The sequence below is a fragment of the Lithobates pipiens genome, unplaced genomic scaffold (genome assembly GCF_037356315.1).
Source record: "Lithobates pipiens isolate NorthernLeopardFrog02 unplaced genomic scaffold, aLitPip1_a1.2 Scaffold_3, whole genome shotgun sequence".
NCBI classification, from domain to species: Eukaryota; Metazoa; Chordata; class Amphibia; order Anura; family Ranidae; genus Lithobates; species Lithobates pipiens.
This window is the reverse complement of record NW_027507790.1, coordinates 168,228,990-168,252,643: the sequence shown is the minus strand read 5'-3', so window position 1 is coordinate 168,252,643 and position 23,654 is coordinate 168,228,990. Positions and strand designations below refer to the sequence as shown.

General features: G+C 42.4%; 1 protein-coding gene across 1 annotated transcript in view; it reads right to left on the bottom strand.

The window, feature by feature from the left end:
- Positions 1 to 23,654, bottom strand: part of DHFR (dihydrofolate reductase) — a 60,739-nt gene that overhangs the window by 17,145 nt on the left and 19,940 nt on the right. The gene's annotated exons all lie outside the window — the stretch shown is intronic.

The window sequence follows — 23,654 nt, the reverse complement described above, 5'->3', positions numbered from 1 at the left end:
TGGCCAAGAAATCATAAATTCTGCCAGAGCATGTAAACTTATGGGCACAACTGTTTACGCCAGTGAGGATCCACAAGATGTTCCCTCAGGGCTCAGATTTGCGCTGGAGGTGTGGGGAGGGAGCGGGTTCTCTCCTCCACATCTTTTGGTCTCGTCTCCTCATACTTCACTACTGGACGGAGGTTCACTGAGCGGGAGTTACCTTGTTCCCCCTCTTGCACCACCACAAGATCCCAATTAAGAGCTATAGGAAAACCACCTTGCCTCTCCTGCTCAGAGCAGCTGAGAGCTGCATCCCACTGCTGCGGAAGCAAAACACAGCTGCCGTTGGTGGCAGTCTGGCTGAAAAGAGTAGCTGAAATTAATGCAATGGAGGACTTGGCGGCCACAGAAAGATGCCTTCATGAGAAGTTCCTCAAGAAATGGTTTTATTGGCACGAGTGTTTATTCTGGAGGAGCATGAGGAGCTGGCGACTTAACTCCCCTGGGAGTGGAGACATGGGTAGGCTCCCCAGGTATGGATGGAGGGATTGGCTGGTGCCCCCCCCCCCCTTCCTTCCCTCCTCTTTCTTTACTTTTTATTTTGCTCTCTTTTGCTACTTGGCCCATTGGGACATAATTACTCTTTCTACACTTTGAATAAAACGGTGTAAACCATTGAAATACTGTGCAGGATGCAGAGATTTCTTAAACCCTGAAGTCCACTATCTGGTCTTCAATCATTTGTGTTCATCATTGATGACATTGTAATGTTTGTGCATGTGGCCTTGTTTGTGGAGACGATCTACTATATGTACACCAATGTTGTAGTTTCTATATTACCGTATGCCCTATCTAAATAAAGAATTGGAAAAAAAAATGAATACGTAAAATACTTTAGTGTGCATAGCCTAGGCACAGATTCACAATCAAGTGATCCCTCTGCACTGGGGGTCTTTTCTCTGGACACAAATCATTTTGGGACCTGAGGAGACGGTAGCAGGGCACCTGAAGCATGCCCCTTGCTGAAGATGTTTCAGTCAGCACAACTCATGAAAACAGCAGACCTCAGAGGCAAGGGTGGCCCGCAGGGATAAAAATTAGAGGTCGACCGATATGGGTTTTTCTCTGGCCGATGCCGATATTTAGAAATCATGGCGGCCGATGGCCGATATATGATGCCGATTTTTTTGGCCCGATATGTTAGGCCGATTTTTTTTTTATCCCCCTTCATCTCATAAAACCTAACAGACACCTTTCCCACTGGGGCGTTTTTTTTTTTTTTAGGCGCTTTTGGGCTAAAAATAGCACCTGTAAAGTGCCTGCAAAACGGCTCCCCTGCAGTCTGTGTGAAAGACAGAGTGCTTTCACACGGAGGCGTTGTGCTGGCAGGATGTTAAAAAAAAAAAAGTCCTGCAAGCAGCACATTTGGAGTGGTATATACCGCTCCTCCACCACTCCTGCCCATTGATATTAATGGGCACCACTGCCGAAGCGCATGCAATGCGATTTGGCAGCGGTGCTTCACGGGCGCATTTAACCTCTTTTTCGGCTGCTAGCTGGATTATATGCGCCCCACTAGCAGCCAAATAGCACCGCTAAAATGATGGTAAAGCGCTGCTAAAACTAGCAGCATTTTACCATCAACGCCTGCCCGCTACAGTGTGAAAGCAGCCTATAAAATAAAAACAGGTAGTCAAAACTTTTGGATGAAAAAAAAAAAATGGGCTAACTTTACTGCTTTTTAGTTTTTTTTTTTTTAAATCATTTAGTGTATTTTTTCCCCCAAAAAATTGCATTTGAAAGACCTCTGCGCAAATGCAGTGTGACATAAAATATGGCAACAACCGCTATTTTATTCCCTAGGGTCTCTGCTAAAAAAATATATATAATTTTTTGGGGATCTAAGTGATTTTCTGGCAGAAAATACAGGACTTTTACTTGTAAGCAGTCAGAAAATATTTAGTCTTTAAATGGTTAAAGTGAGAACTCTACACACAGAGATGAGTTCATTCATTCAAGTGTAAACATTGTATCTTTTTGTTCTTTTCTTGGCAGACTGCCCAGAGAGGAGACAAGTCCCTTCTATGAAGACTCAGGCAAGTTACACGAACTTCTATTGCAGAAGCCATTTCCAAGTCGCGCTATAGTTCTAAATCGGCCTTTTTATCAGCTCAATCGGCCGATGCCGATTAATCAAAAAAACTGCAAATATCGGCCGATATATCGGTCGACCTCTAATAAAAATTATCCATTTTCTTTTCGTAGGCATGCAGTTGGTTTCTGTATTCTTCAAATAATTCTCTAGCATATAATATGCAGGGGCACTTCCCCTCTAAGAGAAAATAGCAGGTATCTTAAAGGGGTTGTAAAGCTTTGTTTTTTTTTCTAAATAGGTTCCTTTAAGCTAATGCATTGTTGGTTCACTTACCTTTTCCTTCGATTTCCCTTCTAAATGTTTGTCTGAATTTCTCACTTCCTGTTTCTCCTCAGTAAACTTCACACCACCATCCGGGCGGGGTTTAGTCAGCCAGAACAGCTTACTGAACAGCTTACTGAGGAGGAACAGCAAGTGAGAAATTCAGACAAAGAAAACAAAAGAAAAAAAACATTTTAGAAGGGAAATCAAAGTAAAAGGTAAGTGAATCAACAATGCACTAGCTTAAAGGAACATATTTAGAAAATAAAAAACGAACTTTTACAACCCCTTTAAGGTCACATAATAATGTGCATTTGTAAAAACACAAATATACTTGTTTATGAAACAGTCAGGTAGGATATATAAATAAGTCTGCATGGCTTCCATAGGAAGGTACCAATAAGCATTTAGATTTGTTAAGTGTAAACGCAGTAGCATGTGCATACCTGCATAAGTGAATTGCAACTATTATAAGAATTCACTTCACAGCCAGAAATGCTGAATAAAACACAATAGTGACCGCAGTGAACGGTTAAACATTCAGGAATACGGTGCAAGCTTTATTCTTAAATTAAAAGGCACTGATTGACCACAGTACTAGCAGCATAACAGCGCTGTGCATTATTCAGTATTTATTGTGCACAAGTGTAATCAAATGACTGTATAAAAAGTCTAGCACAATCTCCAGATATCTGCAACTGTGTAAATTATACTCTTTTATATGGCTGTATAGGCAGGTATTTAAACTAAAAAACTACCATAATTGTCACGCCAGTTAATCAGCATTTTGAGGCTTTACCAGACATCCTTTTTAATTTCTGGCAAGAACAGTTTTTAAGAAGCATCAAGCCAGAAAGCCTCTCATATTTACATGCATTGTGCTACTGCTCTGACTCATACAATGATCTTTTCCCTTCATTATTTTTCCAAGAGAAAGTCAAATCAATCTGACTGTTTATACAAAGATCCACTAACATTTTAGAACGGTACTCCATCTAAAATATTTTCTTTAAAAGCCAGATAAAAAAACAGCAAACACTCTTTAATGGAGTAACCCTTATGCCGCGTACACGCGACCGGACTCTCTGGCAGACTGGGTCCAACGGGATCAGTCCGTTGGACAATCCAATAGTGTGTGTGGGCTAGCCCAATCGTTTTTAGAAAAATAAAAATAAAAAATAAATATAAATAAAAATCAGACGGACCTAGAAATAGAACAGGTTTCAAATCTATCCGACGGACTCTATTTCCGATGGGACTAAAAATCGGGAAAACCGTTCATCTGTGTGCTGGTCCGAAGGACCAAAGACGATGCAAGGGCAGCTATTGGCTACTGGCTGTTGAACTTCCTTGTTTAGTCCTGTTTGCGTCATTGCGTTCAAAACGAACAGATTTCCGAACAAACTTAGTCCGTTCGTTCAGAAAGTCCGTTGGGAAGACCGTCAAACCTAGTCTGCCGGAAAGTCCGGTCGTGTGTACGCGGCTATTGAAAACTCGGATGAGGTCTCTAATGAGTTTAGCTGATGGTTCATGTTATTTGTCCACTGTACGGTAACATCAATTATGCTACTGAAAATCAGTCAACGTTTACACTAGTGCGGCTGCAATTTTGATTCAATTTTCAGTGCGATTACGTAGTGCAACTTGGTTGCATTTTGGTGCGTTTTTGATACTACTGCGTTTTGACTCAGTCAGCAGGGATGAGTCATTGGTTTTTGTTACGGAGCCAGCATCCCAATAAATCAGTGACCCATCTCTGCTGTCAGCCTGGGGATTCACAACTGACAGCAGAATGTAAAGAAATTAGCCTGTCAGGAAAAATTAAAAGCAGTGTGTACAGGCATTCTTGGCACATCTCCATTGATGTCTATGGTGCACAACATTGCACTGCACCACACCAAAGAAGCACAGGATCCTTTTCCAAAATTGTGGCATGCTACATTGCATTGATGTGAATGGGCACCCTGTGATTTCCATTGTTGTGCGATTCTGTGCGACTCAAATCGCACTAGCGTGAACCAGGCCTCATATACTAAATTCAGTGTCAGGATGGCTGAACATTGTAAATTTGACCATATGCCTTTATGGTTCTTGTAATCAAAACATCTACATGTCCATAAGTGAGGTTGCACAGACAGGTCTGATAGTGAACTAGAGTTCAACAACTGATAAGTAGGTGGTGGATAGAAGTCATGAACTGCAATCAAGTTTTATGGTTTTAACCAGTTCAGCTGTCAGTGTACTATAGAACACACCGGCGATCTGTCACCCGATGTGTCCGCCAGATGACTTATCAGTGTACCGTTCTGCTGCCGGTACCAAGTGATTTCTGTAACCAATCACAACATCTCACGACAATTGTACACAATAGACAGCTTTCATTCATTGTGTTAATCTCTGCAATTGATCACATGGTATAGACCGGGCCAATGACAGCCCATTTATACTATGTGATTTGCTGTGGCCAATCAGTTCATTACAATAGTAAAAACCCTGAATACATCAATTTCATTCAGTAACAATGATTGTTTATAACAATGACAACAATATATTCACTGTTGTAAGCAAATCATGATCACCTCCCCAGAATAGTAAAGTGTCACTATGGTATTTTTTTTTTTTTTTCCATATTGCCCGCCATACACACAGGCCGAATATCAGTGGGTTCAACAGAAACCGGCTGATATTCAGCCCGTGTGTACACCAGCCTGCCTGACAGAACTAGGCCAAAATGGACGGCTTCTGTTGAACAGGAATACTGGAAATCCAGCATTCTATGCCTTTTTAAACGCACCAATCGCTGTATTAATGCCAAAAAAGTTTTTTTTAAATATATTTTTTGGGGATATTTATTATAGCAAATCATAAAAAAAAAAAAAAAAAAAAAATCATGCTTTTTTTTTTCAAAATTATCGCTTTTTTTGTTTATGGCGCAAAAAATAAAACTGCAGAGGTGATCAAATACCACCAAAAGAAAGCTCTATTTGTGGGGAAAAAAGGACGTAGATTTTGTTTGGAAGCCATGTCGCACGGCCGTGCAATTGTCAGTTAAAGCAACGCCGTGCCAAAATCACAAAAAGTGCTCTGGTCTTTGGCCAGCCAAATGATCCGGGGGCTTAAGTGGTTAAGCAATCACATTCAAACTCATGTTAAATGGGAGTCAGTACACAACTGCCATCATTTAAAGTGCCTCCGATTAACCCAAATAAAGTTCAGCTATATAAAGTTCAGCTATTCTAGTAGGTCTTTCCTGACATTTCCTTAGTCGCATCCTACAGCAAAAGCCATGGTCCACAGAGAGCTTCTAAAGCAGTGGTTCTCAACTCCTGTCCTCAGGACCCACTAACAGGCCAGGTTTGCAAGATAACTGAAATATATCACAAGTGATATAATTTTCTGCTCAGCGATTGCAGTATTCTAGTAATACTAGGTAATACTTAAAATCTGTCCTGTTAGTGGGTCCTGAGGACAGGAGTCGAGAACCACTGTTCTAAAGCATCAGGAGGGATCTCATTATTAAAAAGGTATCAGCCAAAAGAAGAGTACAAAAGAAATGACAAGGCATTAGATATACCATGAAACACAGTGAAGACAGTCATCAAGTGGAGACAATATGGCACGATAGTGACATTGCCAAGAACTGGACGTCCCTCCAAAATTGATAAAAAGACAAAAAAGAAAACTGGTCAGGGAGGCTGCCAAGAGACATACAGCAGCATTAAAGGAGCTGCAGGAATATCTGGCAAGTACTGGCTGTGTGGTACATGTGACAAAAATCTCCCGTATTCTTCAAAAGTATGTGGGAAAATGTGTTATGGTCTGATTAAACCAAGGTTGAACTTTTTCACCATAAATCCAAAAGATATGTTTGGAGCAAAAACAACACTGCATATAACCAAAAGAACACCATACCCACAGTGAAGCATGGTGGTGGCAGCATCATGCGTTGGGGCTGTTTTTCTTCAGCTGGAACATGGGCCTTAATCAAGGTAGAGGAAATTATGAACAGTTCCAAATACCAGTCAATATTGTCAAAAAACATTCAGACTTCTGCTAGAAAGCTGACCATGAAGAGGAACTTCATCTTTCAGCATTACAACGACCCAAAGCATACATCCAAACCAACAAAGGAATGGCTTCACCAGAAGATTAACGTTTTGGAATGTCCTAGCCAGAGTCCACACCTGAATCAGATTTGAAAATTTGTGCAGTGATCTGAAGAGAGCTGTGCACAGGAGATAGCCTCGCAATCTGATGGATTTGGAGTGTTATTGCAAAGAAGAGTGGGCAAATATTGCCAAGTCAAGATGTGCCATGCTGATAGACTCATACCCAAAAGACTGAGTGCTATAATAAAATCAAAAAGGTGCTTCAACAAAAGTATTAGTTTAAAGGTGTGCACACTTGTGCAACTATATTATTTTATTTACTTCCCTCCACCTAAAAGATTTCAGTTTGTTATTAAACTGAGTTGTACAGTTTATAGGTCACATTAAAAAGGGTGGAAAAATTTCTGAAATTATTTATGTAAGGGATCTCTGTCCTCAACAGGATTCTTTATTTAAGCACATGTAACAGGTATACAACTCAGGGACACTACCCCACCCCCTTGGATTCATGGCGGGGTAAACTGTCCAAGAAACAGACACACAGGTCAGGTGTATTCAAACTACTCATCAAAACAGTCTTGTCAGCAGGGAGGAGTCGCCCCCCCTACACATAGGCACACATTCCATAATATACTTTTCTTCCAAGGCCAAGAGATCCAACAGAACAATGGAATACAACCACACCCAAAGTGACTCCTACAGTGACACTTGGCACTAACACTTGTAGTAAGAAGAGGCGGCAAAACCGTAATCCTTGAAGTGTCGTTTATTGGTACAATTGGTGACAAACTGACGCATTTGGGCAATAGCCTTAGTCCTAGCTACGACTAAGGCTATTGCCCAAACGCGTCAGCTTATTTTATTGTCACGCTGATGTACAAATAAACAACACTTCAAGGATTACAGTTTTGCTGGCTCTTCTTACTACTGTTGCATTGGAGTGTGTTGGGACACTTCGAGCCTCGGCACCTGTGAATGGACCTGGTGTATGGAGTTGTCCCTGCAGAGAGCGCTGTTACCTTTCTTCCTTTCCATGCAAACACTTGTAGGGCTGGTGCGTGGGAACAGTAGGGAAATCAGGGTCCATGTCACAATTTATCTTTTTTTTTTTTTAAATCACAGAAACCTGACATTTTAACAGCAGTGTGTAGACTTTTTATAGCCACTGTATCGCTGTAACATTATTTATACTTTATAATCTATGTGGATGCTCAGATTGCATTGGAGTTGTGTAAGCCAACAGATGCCTTCTTAATGTGCATAATTATTGTGCTTCTTGCTCGGTCCTTCCTGAACAATTTAATTTGTTCACCGTTTCTCTGTAAAATGTATGAGGTGTACTCCTTTCTTTAAATAAAGATTTTTTTTTTTAAGGGAAGAAGAGGAAGGATAAAGAAGTTCCCTTTACCCTGGTCTTCCAGGGAAAGGCGGTCTAACCCTTCCAGGCAGTGTGCTGGAGATATTAAAGTGGAACTAAACTAAACTTGCTATAAAACTAAGCTGTTGCTTAAGCCAAAACGACTGCACCACCACTATATTCCCCGTGGTAGAACGCTAATTTTTTTTAAAATTATATTTCCTTTGAACAAACTGATGGGAACCCTATGAGGTTTCCATTGTATCATAGTGACAGGGACATTCGCATAGCTGATAATAGATGATGCATTAACTACACTGCCCTGGCCAGTACATAGATACACAATGTCTAACTAGATTAGGTGCCCATCGGCAGAGAATTCCTCAATCAGCCTGCTGTAATAATGAATCTGAAGGGTTTAATGCAAAGCATTAGTGGAAAACAACATCTAAATAATCCAGGTTACAACCGAGGAAGAGATGGACAAGACTTGAGTCAATAAACGAATAATAAAAAGCACAAATCTGTGCTCAGCAGTCTACTGGTGTGAGAATACTAGCAGCTGTTCGTATTTAACACCGAAGAGAAAGGTGATGTATATTCTCTGTACAAACAGCTGAAAGACGAGGCAGTAAATTGCTGTTAAACACAATGGGGCACCATCTACATAACACATTGGGGTTGATTTACTAAAGGCAAATAGACTGTGCACTTTTGAAAGTGCAGTTGCACCCTGCAAGGGCAGTTGCTCCAGAGCATAGTAAATAATGGAGAGCTCTGCTGGCTGCCATCATCCAATCACGTGTAAGCAAAAAGGCTGTTTTTGTAATTTTCCTTGCACATGATTGGACGATGGAAGTCAGAGCTCTCCATCATTTACTAAGCTCTGGACCAACTGCACTTGCAGCGTGCAAATGCACTTTCAAAAGTGCACAGTCTATTTGCCTTTAGTAAATCAACCCCAAAATTCCATACACTTACTGATCACATTGTCTAAAACAGTAAATAACCAAGGCATGCCATATTACTATGAAAAGAATGCGTGATCCCAGTAAAAGCAGACATGAAATTAAACACTAGATACAGTGAGCAAAAGATACACACCCAATTACTGCTGCCTAGTGTTTCATTGAAGTTTTTTATTTTTTTTGTTTAGTTGTTTTAAGACACATGTAATTAAGATAACAAATGCCCTTATGGATGTATGGTAATGTTAGGACGTTAACGAAAAATGAGCAGGCAATGTAAAAGCACTTAATTTTACGGTTAAGCAAAGGCTCTGCTTGGCCTAATTTACAAAATCATATTGATTTTCCAGCGTTTTAGAAGGGTTTTGCTACGGTCTACTACTGACACTTCAGATAAGCATCACTTCTTAATGGTGGGTATTGCTCTTTTGCTAACCAGGTTATTTCAACCAACCTTGCAGCAGCTTTAGAATCGACTGATGCCAATATGAAATATCATTAATACATTTTTCCCATATGCAAGTCGGGGTGGAACAGAAAGAGGTGGGCCTTTGCGTGTCCTTGGCATCTGCACACTTATACATTTTTTACATTTCAGCTACAGACAGACATACACCTAAGGCCCCTTTCACACATGCGAACCAGTCAGATCCGCCTGTCAGTTTTTTAGGTGGATCTGAGCGGTCGCTCCATACAGCTCTATGGAGCGATGGATGTCAGCGGTAACATGTCTGCTGACATCCAATCCGCTCCGCAAAATCCAGACAGATGGAAACCCCATTTTCAATCCGTCTGGCAGATCGGATGAAAATGGACAGGTGGTCCATAATCATCCGATCCCCCCATAGGGGATAGCGGACTCGGACAGGTCCGTCCCTGCACAGAGTGCAGAGACGGACTTGTCATGCGCCGGCTCAGCGAGGATCAACGGAGCGATCCCCGCCGAGCAAGCGGATGCTAAATACGGCCGCCCCCGCGTGAAAGGGGGCCAAATAAAATTTGATGCATAATTTAGGTCTGCGTGGGAGCACACATCGTGTTACTAAACCGAGGACCATGCCTTCACTATATCTGGTTTCCAACAATACACAGAACATGGAAATGCAATAGCTTTAGTAAATATAAACTGCTAAATACCCTTTCTCATCAGCAGTTAGCGCAGTATTGCGACTTCCATCAGTGTCAGGAGTTTTCATTCTACCCTGACTCCCTTATGAGGCTGCAGGACCCCTGACCCTCTGTCTTGACAGTGCTGATTGGGCCTGCGTGGATCACATACTCTCCCAAATTGAGCATGTTCAGCTTCCCTCCAAGGCTCTGTTCTATCAGGAGATAGTTTGGGGACATTGGAAGAAGGGGAGTATCAGAGAAGACAGGATCAACCTGCCTTTTTACACAATGCAGAGAATTAACCCCTTAGGTTCCACAGAGTAGAACAAGCATGTTATACTGCATATACAGACTGATTTTACGGTTGTGGGTTTAGTAACACTTTAATGAATTGAAACCTTTTTATACGTCAGCCAAACGCAGCTTGCACAAATACCAGCAATAACTTTGTGAAGATTAAGACCCCTTTCACACTGCCAGCGTTTTTCAGGCACGACAGTGAGCCTGAAAAAAAGCGGCTCCTCTCACTCCAGTGTGAAAGCCCGAGGGCTTTCACATAGGAGCGGTGCACTGGCAAGGCGTCACAAAAAGTCCTGCCAGCAGCTTCTATGGAGCGGTGAAGGAGCAGTGAACTCACCACTCCCCCACCGCTGCTCCACACTGAGATCAATGGGGCAGCGCTGCGATACCACCGGCAAAACGCTGCTCTGGCGGCATTTTGCGGGCAGATTTAACCCCTTTTCAGCCATTAGCGATGGGGGGGGTGTTAAAACCACCCCGCTAGCGCCCGAACAGCGACACTAAAACTGGTAAAGTGCTGCGTTACCGCCGACGCACCCCTCGGCTCAGTGCGAAAGGGGCCTTACTATCTGGCACCCCTCCAAAACCTTAAACCTGAAATCCTTTAAAATCAAACCAGGTTTCAGAAATAAGACCAAGTTTGAATAAGTGCTACAAAATGACAAATCTGTGTCTCGCTGGTGATTTGTCATGCAAAACACACAGTTTTTGTATATAGTTTGAGGTGTGCCTTTTAAACTGTTCTTAGAGTTTTATCATTAAATAATTGTAAAAGCATTTATTGTAAATAAAGTGCAAACATCACGTGCACTGTCCCGCCAGTGATGAGTAAATTCTGGTCCCGTGGCGTATAAAAGAAAGGGTGAATGTGTAATTAGTCAGAGCCCAGAGGCATATTATGTGAAAGTTATGAGAACAGGAATTAATCCACATTACTCTGGATCAAGAGTGAGCAAGTGAGTCATTTTGAACTCCCTGCAGGTAGCTAGTATCCATGGAAAAGTAGCTGCCCACGCGTCTCAGAGTGGAAGTGTCTGTACCATTAGATTTTTATTTTTCGGTGAAGAATTTACTGTTTCATGAAAAACATAAGTATTCACAACTACAGAAATGTCTGGGTCCGGTTACGCTCCTACGCTTTCCTACAGTTCACCAGTAGAAAAGGGTTTGAGAGGATGTCACATTTCTCATTGCATCAATTGGCCCCTGTGGGCAAGGGCTAGGAGGGGACAAGTAACCAGTTATGAAAGTGTCTTAAGAAAAAGATCTTAGTTTGCTTGAACTTGAGGGGATGTGAGTAGCCCTAAATCACAGGTACCCAACAACTTCCAACCAGTGGGAAGAGCCACCATGCCACACTTAACGAACATACCTGTCGTCTGGGAAGATTTTGGGACCGCACAATTGCAGAATCTCATTTTGTAAATGCATAGAAAAATGTAGCAGTGATTAATGGAGTACCCCTATAATCATAAGTTAGCCGGTACACCCTCCATTTTGCAGCACCCCTCGACTTATGCAAAAGGAAAAAAAAATTAATAAGTAAATAAATAAAAAAAGGGAAAGGAAGTCATGGTTCTCCCAATATCATATAAGGAGGGTATTGATTCACTTAGGGGTAGAAAAACATATTGAATAGCATTTTTTAATCCCAAGTATTTACACAACCGTTGAAGAGCATTGTATATCTTGCCCCAAGTGTCAAACTTATTTACCCCATCCACATTTCCAAAGTCTGCTAGTATTCTTGCCTATAGTTAAGGTAGCTATAGATCTGGAGGGCCACGGCAGAAGACTACCAAGAGGCACAAACACATTGTTGGTCCTTGACTATTCCATCCGGTGTCCAGAAGCAATTCCTCTCAGACAAACAACCTTTCAAGTGGTTCTAAGAGGACTTTCACACTGCGGTGCCCATAGTGTCGGCAGTAAAACGCTGCTATTTTTAGCGGCGTTTTATCGTCGGATTTGCAGTGCATTTCGGCCACTAGCGGGGCGCTTTTACCCCCCGCTAGCGGCTGAGAAAGGGTTAAAACTGCCTGCAATATGCCGCAATAGCGGCGTTTTGCCGGCAGTATTGCAGCGCTGCCCCATTGATTTCAATGGGGAGCAGCGGTGAAGGAGCGGTAAACTCACCGCTCCAAAGAAGCTGCTGGCAGGACTTTTCCTGACCTCCTGCCAGCGCACCGCTCCGGTGTGAAAGCCCTCGGGCTTTCACACTGGAGACAATCGTGCAGCAGTTTGAGGGCGGATTGCAAGCACTATTTCTAACGCTATAGCACCTGCAAAATGCTCCCGGTGTGAAAGGGGTCTAAAAGGCTGAAGGTTTTTTTTTTTTTTTTTCCTTTTTACCTTCATGTACTCTCTGCATTATGGTAAAAAAAACCTTCAGTGCAGCTCCCTGATCTCGATTCAGCACTGCTGTCAATCACGACAAGTGAAGAGAGAGTGGGAAGCCGGGTTGAGCCACACTCTAGGTGTCAATGGACACACAGAGAGTGGCCCGAGAACAAGCCTGTGCAAGTGCCCCCCATAGCAAGTGGCTTGCTAAGGAAAGCAGTGGCTCTCTCCATTTTCTCCCTCTCCTTATAGGGTCAGAGCCAACAGAGCCAATGGCTCCCACTGCTGTCAATCATAGGCAGTGAGAAGGGGGCAGGGCTAAGCCGCACTGTGTGCATCAATGGACACACAGCACAGCTCAGGAGTGAGCCTGCAAGAGTGCCCCCATAGCAAGTGGCTTTCTATGGTGGGAACTCGGCAAGGAGAGGAGTCAGGAGTACTAGAAGGGGACCAGAGAAGAGTGGCACAGTGGTTAGCGCTTTCACCAAGCAGTAAAAAGGGTAGCTGGTTCAAATCCCAACCATAACTCTACCTGCCTGGAGTTTACATGTTCTCCCTGTGCCTGCGTGGATTTCCTCCGTGTACTCTGGTTTCCTCCCACACTCCAAAGACATGCAGGTAGGTTAATTGGCTTCTGTCCAAAATTGACCCTAGTATATGAATGGGGACCTTGGATTGTGGGCTCCTTGAGGGTAGGGACCGATGTGAGTGTGCAATGTACAGGGATAGGGACAATTGTAGACACTCACTCAGGTTGAACTGGATGGACTGGTGTCTTTATTCAACCTTACTATGTAACTATGTAAGAGGAGGATCAGGGCTGCTCTGTGCAAAACCATTGCATAGAGCAGGTAAGCTTGACAGGTTTGTTTACAATCACCAAGTTTAGCAAAAGAGCGGTTCCATGTGTTTTTTCTGTTGAGGTACTGCTAGGGAAGTTTTGGTGGATCAAGGAATCCCTGCCATGTCAAAAAGGTAAGCAAAAGGTGTTTGGTTGTTGAAAATGACTCAACCGTACACCTCTGTAAAACACACACACACACACACACACACACACACACACACCCCTCCCCGATGGGCTGGTAGAATGGGTCATTAAAACCCTGAGATGTATGCTAGCAAATAGTGGTGCTAGGTATAGACAGTGGTTTTCTGTCAAATCGGCAGGGCTCCCATGAGGAGATCAGAGAGAAAAATCAGTGATGCCAACAACCAATATATACAGTGGCTTGCGAAAGTATTCGGCCCCCTTGAACTTTTCAACCTTTTGCCACATTTCAGGCTTCAAACAAAGATATATAAAAAAATTTTTTTGTGAAGAATCACCAACAAGTGGGACACAATTGTGAAGTGGAACGAAATCTATTGGATTTTTTAAACTTTTTTAACTAATAAAAAAATGAAGTGGGGCGTGCAAAATTATTCGGCCCCCTTGCGTTAATACTTTGTAGAGCCACCTTTTGCTGCGATTACAGCTGCAAGTCGCTTGGGGTATGTCTCTATCAGTTTTGCACATCGAGAGACTGAAATTCTTGCCCATTCTTCCTTGCAAAACAGCTCGAGCTCAGTGAGGTTGGATGGAGAGCGTTTGTGAACAGCAGTTTTCAGCTCTTTCCACAGATTCTCGATTGGATTCAGGTCTGGACTTTGACTTGGCCATTCTAACACCTGGATACGTTTATTTGTGAACCATTCCTTTGTAGATTTTGCTGTATGTTTGGGATCATTGTCTTGTTGGAAGATAAATCTCCATCCCAGTTTCAGGTCTTTTGCAGACTCCAACAGGTTTTCATCCAGAATGGTCCTGTATTTGGCTGCATCCATCTTCCCCTCAATTTTAACCATCTTCCCTGTCCCTGCTGAAGAAAAGCAGGCCCAAACCATGATGCTGCCACCACCATGTTTGACAGTGGGGATGGTGTGTTGAGGGTGATGAGCTGTGTTGCTTTTACGCCAAACATATCGTTTTGCATTGTGGGCAAAAAGTTTGATTTTGGTTTCATCTGACCAGAGCACCTTCTTCCACATGTTTGGTGTGTCTCCCAGGTGGCTTGTGGCAAACTTTAGATGAGACTTTTTAGGGATATCTTTGAGAAATGGCTTTCTTCTTGCCACTCTTCCATAAAGGCCAGATTTGTGCAGTGTACGACTGATTGTTGTCCTATGGACAGACTCTCCCACCTCAGCTGTAGTTCTCTGCAGTTCATCCAGAGTGATCATGGGCCTCTTGGCTGCATCTCTGATCAGTCTTCTCCTTGTCCGAGCTGAAAGTTTAGAGGGACGGCCAGGTCTTGGTAGATTTGCAGTGGTCTGATACTCCTTCCATTTCAAAATGATCGCTTGCACAGTGCTCCTTGGGATGTTTAAAGCTTGGGAAATCTTTTTGTATCCAAATCCGGCTTTAAACTTCTCCACAACAGTATTACGGACCTGCCTGGTGTGTTCCTTGGTCTTCATGATGCTCTCTGCACTTTCAACAGAACCCTGAGACTATCACAGAGCAGGTGCATTTATACAGAGACTTGATTACACACAGGTGGATTCTATTTATCACCATCAGTCATTTAGGACAACATTGGATAATTTAGAGATCCTCGCTGAACTTCTGGAGTGAGTTTGCTGCACTGAAAGTAAAGGGGCCGAATAATTTTGCACGCACCACTTTTCAGTTTTTTATTTGCTAAAAAAGTTTAAAATATCCAATAGATTTCGTTCCACTTCACAATTGTGTCCCACTTGTTGGCGATTCTTCACAAAAAATTTAAATTTTATATCTTTATGTTTGAAGCCTGAAATGTGGCAAAAGGTTGAAAAGTTTAAGGGGGCCGAATACTTTCGCAAGGCACTGTACCAGCCCAGAAAAAGGGAAGCATCTCCAAATATGCTATGTTAACCCATTAAGACCCAAGAAGGATCAGGGTGCTCCATCAGCAGAAACCGACCCTAAAATTATCACCACTGAAAGGTATACCAACGTTTAAGCCCTTGTGCACACGGTCGGAGATTCCCACGGAATGTGTCCGATCGGACCGTATTGTCGGATAATCCGACTGTGTGTGCTCTCCATCGGACTGTTTCCGTCGGAATATCCGACGGACCAAGTTTTCCAACGTGTCTATAAAATTTTCCGACAACATGGTCCGATCGGACATACTCCGATCATGTGTAGCCTACTCCGACTGACAAAGTGCCACGCATGCTCAGATCAAATTCCTAGACCAAAGTTATTGGCTACTAGCCTGAACGTAGTCCCATCGTAACGAAATAACCTCATCACATTATGTACAATCGGATTTTCCGACAACTTTGTCCGACCGTGTGTATACAACAGTTTCGGACAAAATCCGTCGGATTTGGTTGTCAGAATGTCCGACCGTGTGTACAAGGGCTTAGACGTCAGAGACAGCCTGCTACTCTGATTCAGGAGGGGGGAAAGTTTTTGCAATAGAATTACCTGACTGAACTAATGCAATTTAGCAAGACACTGGGGATGAAACTAACATCAAAAGTATAGTTAAAACCTCATCAGGGACCTGAAGGTCTGAGAAAGCCATTTTAAAATATGTACAGAAAATTTTGCCAGGGACCCATCACTGGACTGCTAATAGACGGTCACATGTATACTGCATTTAAAAAAAGCCGAGGGGGATATTATGTGAGGCACGGGCTGGCAGGGTTGTGGGTAGTGTACATGCGTCACCTAGGTTTTTCATCTACATATTATAAGTGGCTTCAGAAGCGGTGTTGGTTAAAGAATTTTTTTTTTCTCAGATCGTAAAAGGGCAAGTTCACCTTTTCATGAAAAATTTAAAAGTGAACCAACTCCAAAGATTTTGGCCACCCCTCTGGACCCCACGTCACTTCCGCCCAAGGCCCTTGAAGAGCTATGGGCGGAAGCAACATTTTGACATCACTTCCGCCCTACAATGATATGGAGACGGGTGCGGGCCATCTTCCCCTCACTTGTCTCCATGTCACACAAGGGACAACATTCAATCGCCTCCACTGCTGTCGACTGCTCCGGTAAGTGGCGAAGGGCAGCGGAGCGTGGCAGGGCCCTCTCCCGCCGCCAATAATAGTGATCTCGTGGCGAATCCGCTGCAGAGACCACTTTTATCTTGAAGCGGACCGCCTGCTGAAGAAGAGGATACTGGGGTTATAGCAGCTAGCTGCTGCCGTAACAACGATATTCCTCTTCAAAGTACTGACATAACTATGGTGAGCGGTCCAGAAGTGGTTAATCAGGCACCAACTTCTGTAGCATTTCTTAGACTATTCCCCCCAAGCTTGCCCCTTCTGGACTGGGCACACTTGCTAGTAGAATTGGTATCAAAGTCACCTTACCCATCACTTATACTCCTAAAATCCACCTGTCATCAGGTGTAAGCAGCTTTAGACATCAAAAAGGTACCCTCAGGGCCAAAATATATAAAGAAGTAGCTCTGTCATATCTTCTGCAATTCTCTTGTGGTCCTTTATGTTTGGGGATGTTGGGGGTGTGGGGGGTTTGGGGGGGGGCAGAGATTGATTAAAAGGAAAGTTTAAAGCTCAACTCTGACATGTAGAGATGTGTGTTATCTCCATGCCTAAAGTATTTAGGCTGGGTTCACTTTTGACCAAACACTACTGGTATCCTCGAAGGAACATACGTGGCTGGAGAGTAGGGAGCACCACTCTTAAGAGTTTACTGCCTTTATGGTAAACCACTGGTATACTAGTCCAAGCCAGTTAAAGTCCACCTCATGCATTCCACATCGCAAAGTAAAAAGGTAAGCTACACTCCCCATGCCACATGGAATGGTGGCCCCATCTTTATTCAAGAACATCTTTAGGGCTTAAAGTTTTTACCTCTGTAGTATTGGTTTCCAAACAAAAAAAAAAAAAAATTATATATATATAAACCCCACCAGCGCTTGATTTCAGTCTTTAGCAGTGTTCATTTACCCCAATACTCTGTTCCGCGTGCCACCAGAATAGGGAGTGATGGGAAATCCTCCCAGTAGAGAAGCAAATGGAAATAGAAACCTTTTATAATTTAAATATATTTTTGGTAGACCTACTTTAATGGCAGTTGCTTAGATCACAGAATTGCCTAGTAGCTCATCTGACTGATGGATGCAGACAGAGAAGGCGTCGTTCTGCATTTAATGAAGGTATGTTATTGCTGTTTAGCCAACTCCCTATGCTGCATAGCTTGTGTGTGGCCAGGACTGCAAACTTTTTATGAAATACCAATAGATGAATGTAGCGTTTATTTACTCCCCCAGGCTCCTCAGAAATACTGCACTGAAAGGATTCCAAGCACCAGCCACAAAAATAATACGGACAGTTGTGGGAGGAGGTCTACTTTAATTGAAGACTTTTCTTATTCACAAATAAAAAAAAAAGCCTAGAGGTCATCTTGCTCATAATATTTTCTGAAAGGCCGTTTCACACTGAGCTTATTAGCTTCATAGAAAAGAGCAGATGTGGGCTGAGAAGCTGAGCAAGAGCTGAAAGTGTGCTACAAGGGAGATGCCGATTTAGATCAAAAGGCTTAAAAGGAGAACAAAAAGTACAGGATAACAATTTGTGTAAAAGGTATCATTTTATAGAAACGTTAATATTGCTAGAACATTCAGTCATTTAGAGAGCTTTGTTACCGACGATGTTCCGTCATGCAGCTGTAAAATAATTCTGTAAACAGTCATAAAATGTGATAATTGAAGACAGTAGTGTGTACCATCTTCATGAAGGCAGAGTTTGAGTCTATGGATTTGCACTCCTCACCAGTACGATCTTCCATGTCCTGTGAACCCAGGCTGTCATGGACACGCTGCCTAGGGAGTTCTCTTTTCTCCAGCCTGGGCTCATAGTAATGCTGCATTCACACATCATTGCATTAGAACTATACAGAGCAGCAATAAGGACCAATTACTGCCACCTCTAGGCAAAGAAAGGAAGGACCTGGGACATCACAGGACCAGCCAAAAGAATTAAAATGCACGCATTTAAAGTGTCTAATAAAGAAAACATATGCATGCAATAATATAAATATCAAAAACTAAGGCGGATACCAACATTTTAGTGCTTGTGAAAATATCCAAGTGAAAAATATCAATACACCATAATAAAATCAAATACATCTGTGAAAGTGATTCAGAATGTACTGGGTACAAAACAATGGTGTGTTGGATCATAGTCCAAAGACGCCAAGTCCATAAGAAGTGGAGAGAGATGTTATTCCCCCCATTCCTAAATGGGCTGGGATGTGTACTCCCGATAAACCGGATGGTATACCTATGGATGCTTGTGCAGGTTCACATAGAAAAGGTGAGGTACCCTTACCGGAAATGGTGGACCCAAACACCAATGTGGAAGACAGTAATGTTTTTATTTATTTTTTTATCGATTTTTGTGATAAATTTTATATTCTGTATCTTGCAGATCATTGTAATATTTTTTATATTTGAATAAACCATAGCACAGAGTGGCCCGATCCTCCTCTTCTGGGGTCATCCAGTAGCACTCCTGGCTCCTCCTCTTCTTGAGTGCCTCCATTGAGAGCCACTTTCCACGGGGGCACTTGTGTGGGCGTGCTCCAGAGTCCTGCTGTTGCATCCACTGACACAGACAGCAGGAGTCAGCCCTGCCCCCCGTGTCACTGGATTTGATTGACATCAGCGGGAGACAATGGCTCCTGCTGTTATCAATCTATCCAATGAGGACCCGAGATGATAGCTGGGGCTGCTGTGCTCGTCCCACTCTCTGGTACGATCAGGTTCAGGCAAGTAAAAGGGGGGCTGCTACACTACAGAAGGGTTTTCATCTTAATGCCTTCTATGCATTAAAGTGAAAAACCTTCTGTAGTGTAGCAGCCCCCCAGAGCACCCATAGAATGCATTAAGCCCCTTTAAATTAGGTACTGTATGTGCTGTCCCCACAGAAACCCCATTCAACCACTAGGTGGTGCTCCTCCTTGAGGTTGCATCATTCTGGCAGGCTGGATTAACAGTACAGCTGTCCTGAACCATGCATACACGACTGTCATTTAGTGCAGCAATAAACAGAACATTCACTGCTAAACAAGGAGGGGAAGGAACTGAAGTCACTGGACCAGCCAAATGATTTAATAGGATTGTAAACACACACACACACACACACACACACACACACACACAAAGGTGGGTACACCCCTCACATTTTTGTAAATAGTTTATTATATGTTTTCATGTGACAACAAGAAATGTCACTTTGCTACAATGTAAAGTAGTGAGTGTACAGCTTGTATAACAGTGTAAAATTTGCTGTCCCTTCAATATAACAAACACACAGCCATTCATGTCTAAACCGCTGGCAACAAAAGGGAGTACACCCTAAAGTAAAAATGTCCAAATTAGCCATTTTTCCTCTCCGGTGTCATTTGACTCGTTAGTGTTACAAGGTCTCAGGTGTGAATGGGGAGCAGGTGTGTTAAATTTGGTGTTATCGCTCTCACCCTCTCATACTAGTGACTGGAAGTTCAACATGGCACCTCATAGCAAAAAACGGAGGATCTGAAAAAAAAAAAGAATTGTTGCTTTACATAAAGATGGCCTAGGCCAGGGATATGCAATTAGCGGACCTCCAGCTGTTGCAGAACTACAAGTCCCATGAGGCATAGCAAGACTCTGACAGCCACAAGCATGACACCCAGAGGCAGAGCATGATGGGAGTTGTAGTTTTGCAACAGCTGGAGGTCCGCTAATTGCATATCCCTGGCCTAGGCTATAAGAAGATTGCCAAGACCCTGAAACTGAGCTGCAGCACAGTGGCCAAGACCATACAGCAGTTTAACAAGACAAATTCAACTCAGAACAGGCCTTGTCATGGTCAACCAAAGAAGTTGAGTGCAAGTGCTCAGCATCATATCCAGAGGTTGTCCTTGGGAAATAGATGTAGGAGTGCTGCCAGCATTGCTGCAGAAGTTGAAGGTGTGTGTGGGGGGTGGGAGGGTTCAGCCTGTCAGTGCTCAGACCATACCCCACACACTGCATCAAATTGGTCCGCATGGCTGTCGTCCCAGAAGAAAGCCTCTTCTAAAGATGATGCACATGGATTACTGAAACCATGTCCTGTGGTCCGATGAGACCAAGATAAACTTATTTGGTTCAGATGGTTTCAAGCATGGGTGTTGGCAACCAGGTGAGGAGTACAAAGACAAGTGTGTCTTGCCTACAGTCAAGCATGGTGGTGGGAGTGTCATGGTCTGGGGCTGCATGAGTGCTGCTGGCACTGGGGAGCTACAGTTCATTGAGGGAAACACATGTACTGTGATATACTGCAGACCATGATCCCTTCCCTTCGGAGACTGGACCGGAGGTCAGTTTTTCAACATGATAAGGACCCCAAACACACCTCCAAGACTATCACTGCCTTGCTAAAGAAGCCAAGGGTAAAGGTGATGGACTGGCCAAGCATGTCTCCAGACCTAAACTCTATTGAGCATCTGTGGGGCATCCTCAAATGTAAGGTGGAGGATCGCAGATCTCCAACATCCACCAGCTCTGTGATGTCATCATGGAGGGGTGGAAGAGGACTCCAGTGGCAGCCTGTGAAGTTCTGGTGAACTCCATGCCCAAGAGGATTAAGGCAGTGAGGGAAAATAATGGTGGCCATACAAAATATTGACACTTTGGGGCCAATTTGGACATTTTCACTTAGGGGTGTATCTCTTTTTTTGCCAGCGGTTTAGACATTAATGAAGGGACAGCAAATTTACACTGTTATACAAGCTGTACACTCACTACTTTACATTGTAGCAAAGCAATTTCTGCAGTGTTGTCACATGAAAAGATATAATACTTTTGTGATAGAGATATATATTTATTATCATCATTATTATTATATTTTTATTTATTTCAAATAACAAACATATTAAAACTTACCTGCACTATTCAATGGTTTTGTACAGAGTAGCCCTAATCCTTCTCTTCTGGGGTCCCCTCCAAAGCATCTGGATCATCCCCCTTGCCAAGTGCCCCCATAGCAAACCACTTGCTATGAGGGCACTCGTGCAGGCTTGATTCTGAGCCATGTTGTGCTCTCAGGCACTACGCTGGATCTGGATCAAGATCAGGCTCAGGTAAGCATAAGGGGGAGCTGCACACAGAAGGTTTTTTTTACCCTAATGTATAGAATGCATTAACCACTTCAGCCCCGGAAGGATTTATTCCCTTAATGACCAGGCCATTTTTTGCGAAACGGCACTGTGGTGTTTAAACTGACAATTGTGCGACATTCTACCCAAACAAAATTGATGTATTTTTTTTCCCCCACAAATAGAACTTTCCTTTGGTGGTATTTGAGCACCTGTGCGGTTTATTTTTTGGGCTATAAACAAAAAAAAAAAAAAAAAATTATACATACAATATTATATATATATATATATATATATATATATATATATATATATATATATATATATATATATATATATATATATATATATTTTTTTTTTATTAGAGATTTTTTTTTTTCTACTATAATATATATCCAATAAAAATAATTCATCAATTTAGGCCAATATGTATTCCTCTACATATATTTGGTAAAAAAAATAAAATAAAAAAAAAATAAAAAAAAACCCAAAAAACAAATCCCACTAAGCTTACATTGATTGGTTTGCGCAAAAGTTATAGCCTTTACAAAATAGGGGATAGATTTAGAGACTTAAAATTTTTGTTATTATTTTTACTGGTAATGGTGGCGATCTTTGACGGGACTGCAACATTGTGGCAGACAAATCTGACCCTAAGTGACACCAATACAGTGATCAGTGCTAAAAAAAATTATATGTAGTAATCAATGTATAAATGACACTGGCCGGGAAGGGGTTAACCGTGTTCCCTCAGTGTGTGTTCCAACTGTGTGGGGGATGGTCTCACTGGGACAACACAGAGATCGCTTTTCCTGATCAATAGGAACAGCCGATCTCAGTGTTGTCTCCTGTCAGAACGGGAATCCGATGTACAGGTATGTTGTTTCACGCAGCTGGGGCTGGACTGACTGCCACAGCATATGCGTGGTTGGTGGTCCGGAAGTAGTGTAAACATAACCTTAAGGCTTTAGAACCATTTTAATGGATGTAAACTTTTTTTTATTTTATTTTTTTTATTTAAAGTGGAATTAAAAGCAAAGTAAAAAAAAAAAATCTTACATATCACGCAGTTTGTAACCAACATTAACTAAAGTAGTCTTTGTTTTTCCGAGTCCCCCCTGTAACTTTATTTTTTAGCCGCTGATCCTGCTGTTATTTTCAACTTTCTTTACAGACCAAGCTGCAGCAAAAGAGGAAGCAAGGTGGTTTAGACCAGGGGTCTCCAAACATTCCAAAGGGTGAGTTTACTGTCCTTCAGACTTTAGGGGGGCCCGACTGTGGCTAGTGGGAATATAAAAAAAAAAAAAAAAAAAAAAAAAGATACAGATGTCAGTGGGAATAAGCGATGTCCCTTCTTTGGTGTCAGTGGGAGGAATGGCACTTTATCGTTTGTCACTGGAAGGAATTGTGCCCCATCATTGGAAGGAATTAGAGCTGAAACAACTAATCGTTTAATCAACAACTAATCGATTATAAAATTAATTACTATATTCATAATCGATTAATCAGCCAGCCGTTTAGTTGACTTGCATACAGAATACATTAATTGTTTATATATCAGGAAATACAGTGCAGCACACATACAGCTCATTACACCATCCAGATGTGTCAGTAAGTGCCTGAGAGCTTGTGAATGTGTGAGGAGCAATGCCCCGTGGGACATGTAGTCCTCAGGCAGGAAGTGAGGGATTCTAAAAGCATAAGTATTGCCTCTAATAGTATATACTGTATATATATCTCCTCTAATAGTATACACAGTATATCTCTTCTGTCTGTCCTGAGTGGATTAGAGATTTTTCTATCTAACCACATAGTTGGATATTTATATTTACCACTGCATAGGAGATATTTAAGAATAAATTGCCTTTTTTTTTTCAACTTTACATATTAACTCAATTATACACCACGCATTTAAGGTTATTAACCAATTAATCAAAACAATAATCGGCCAACT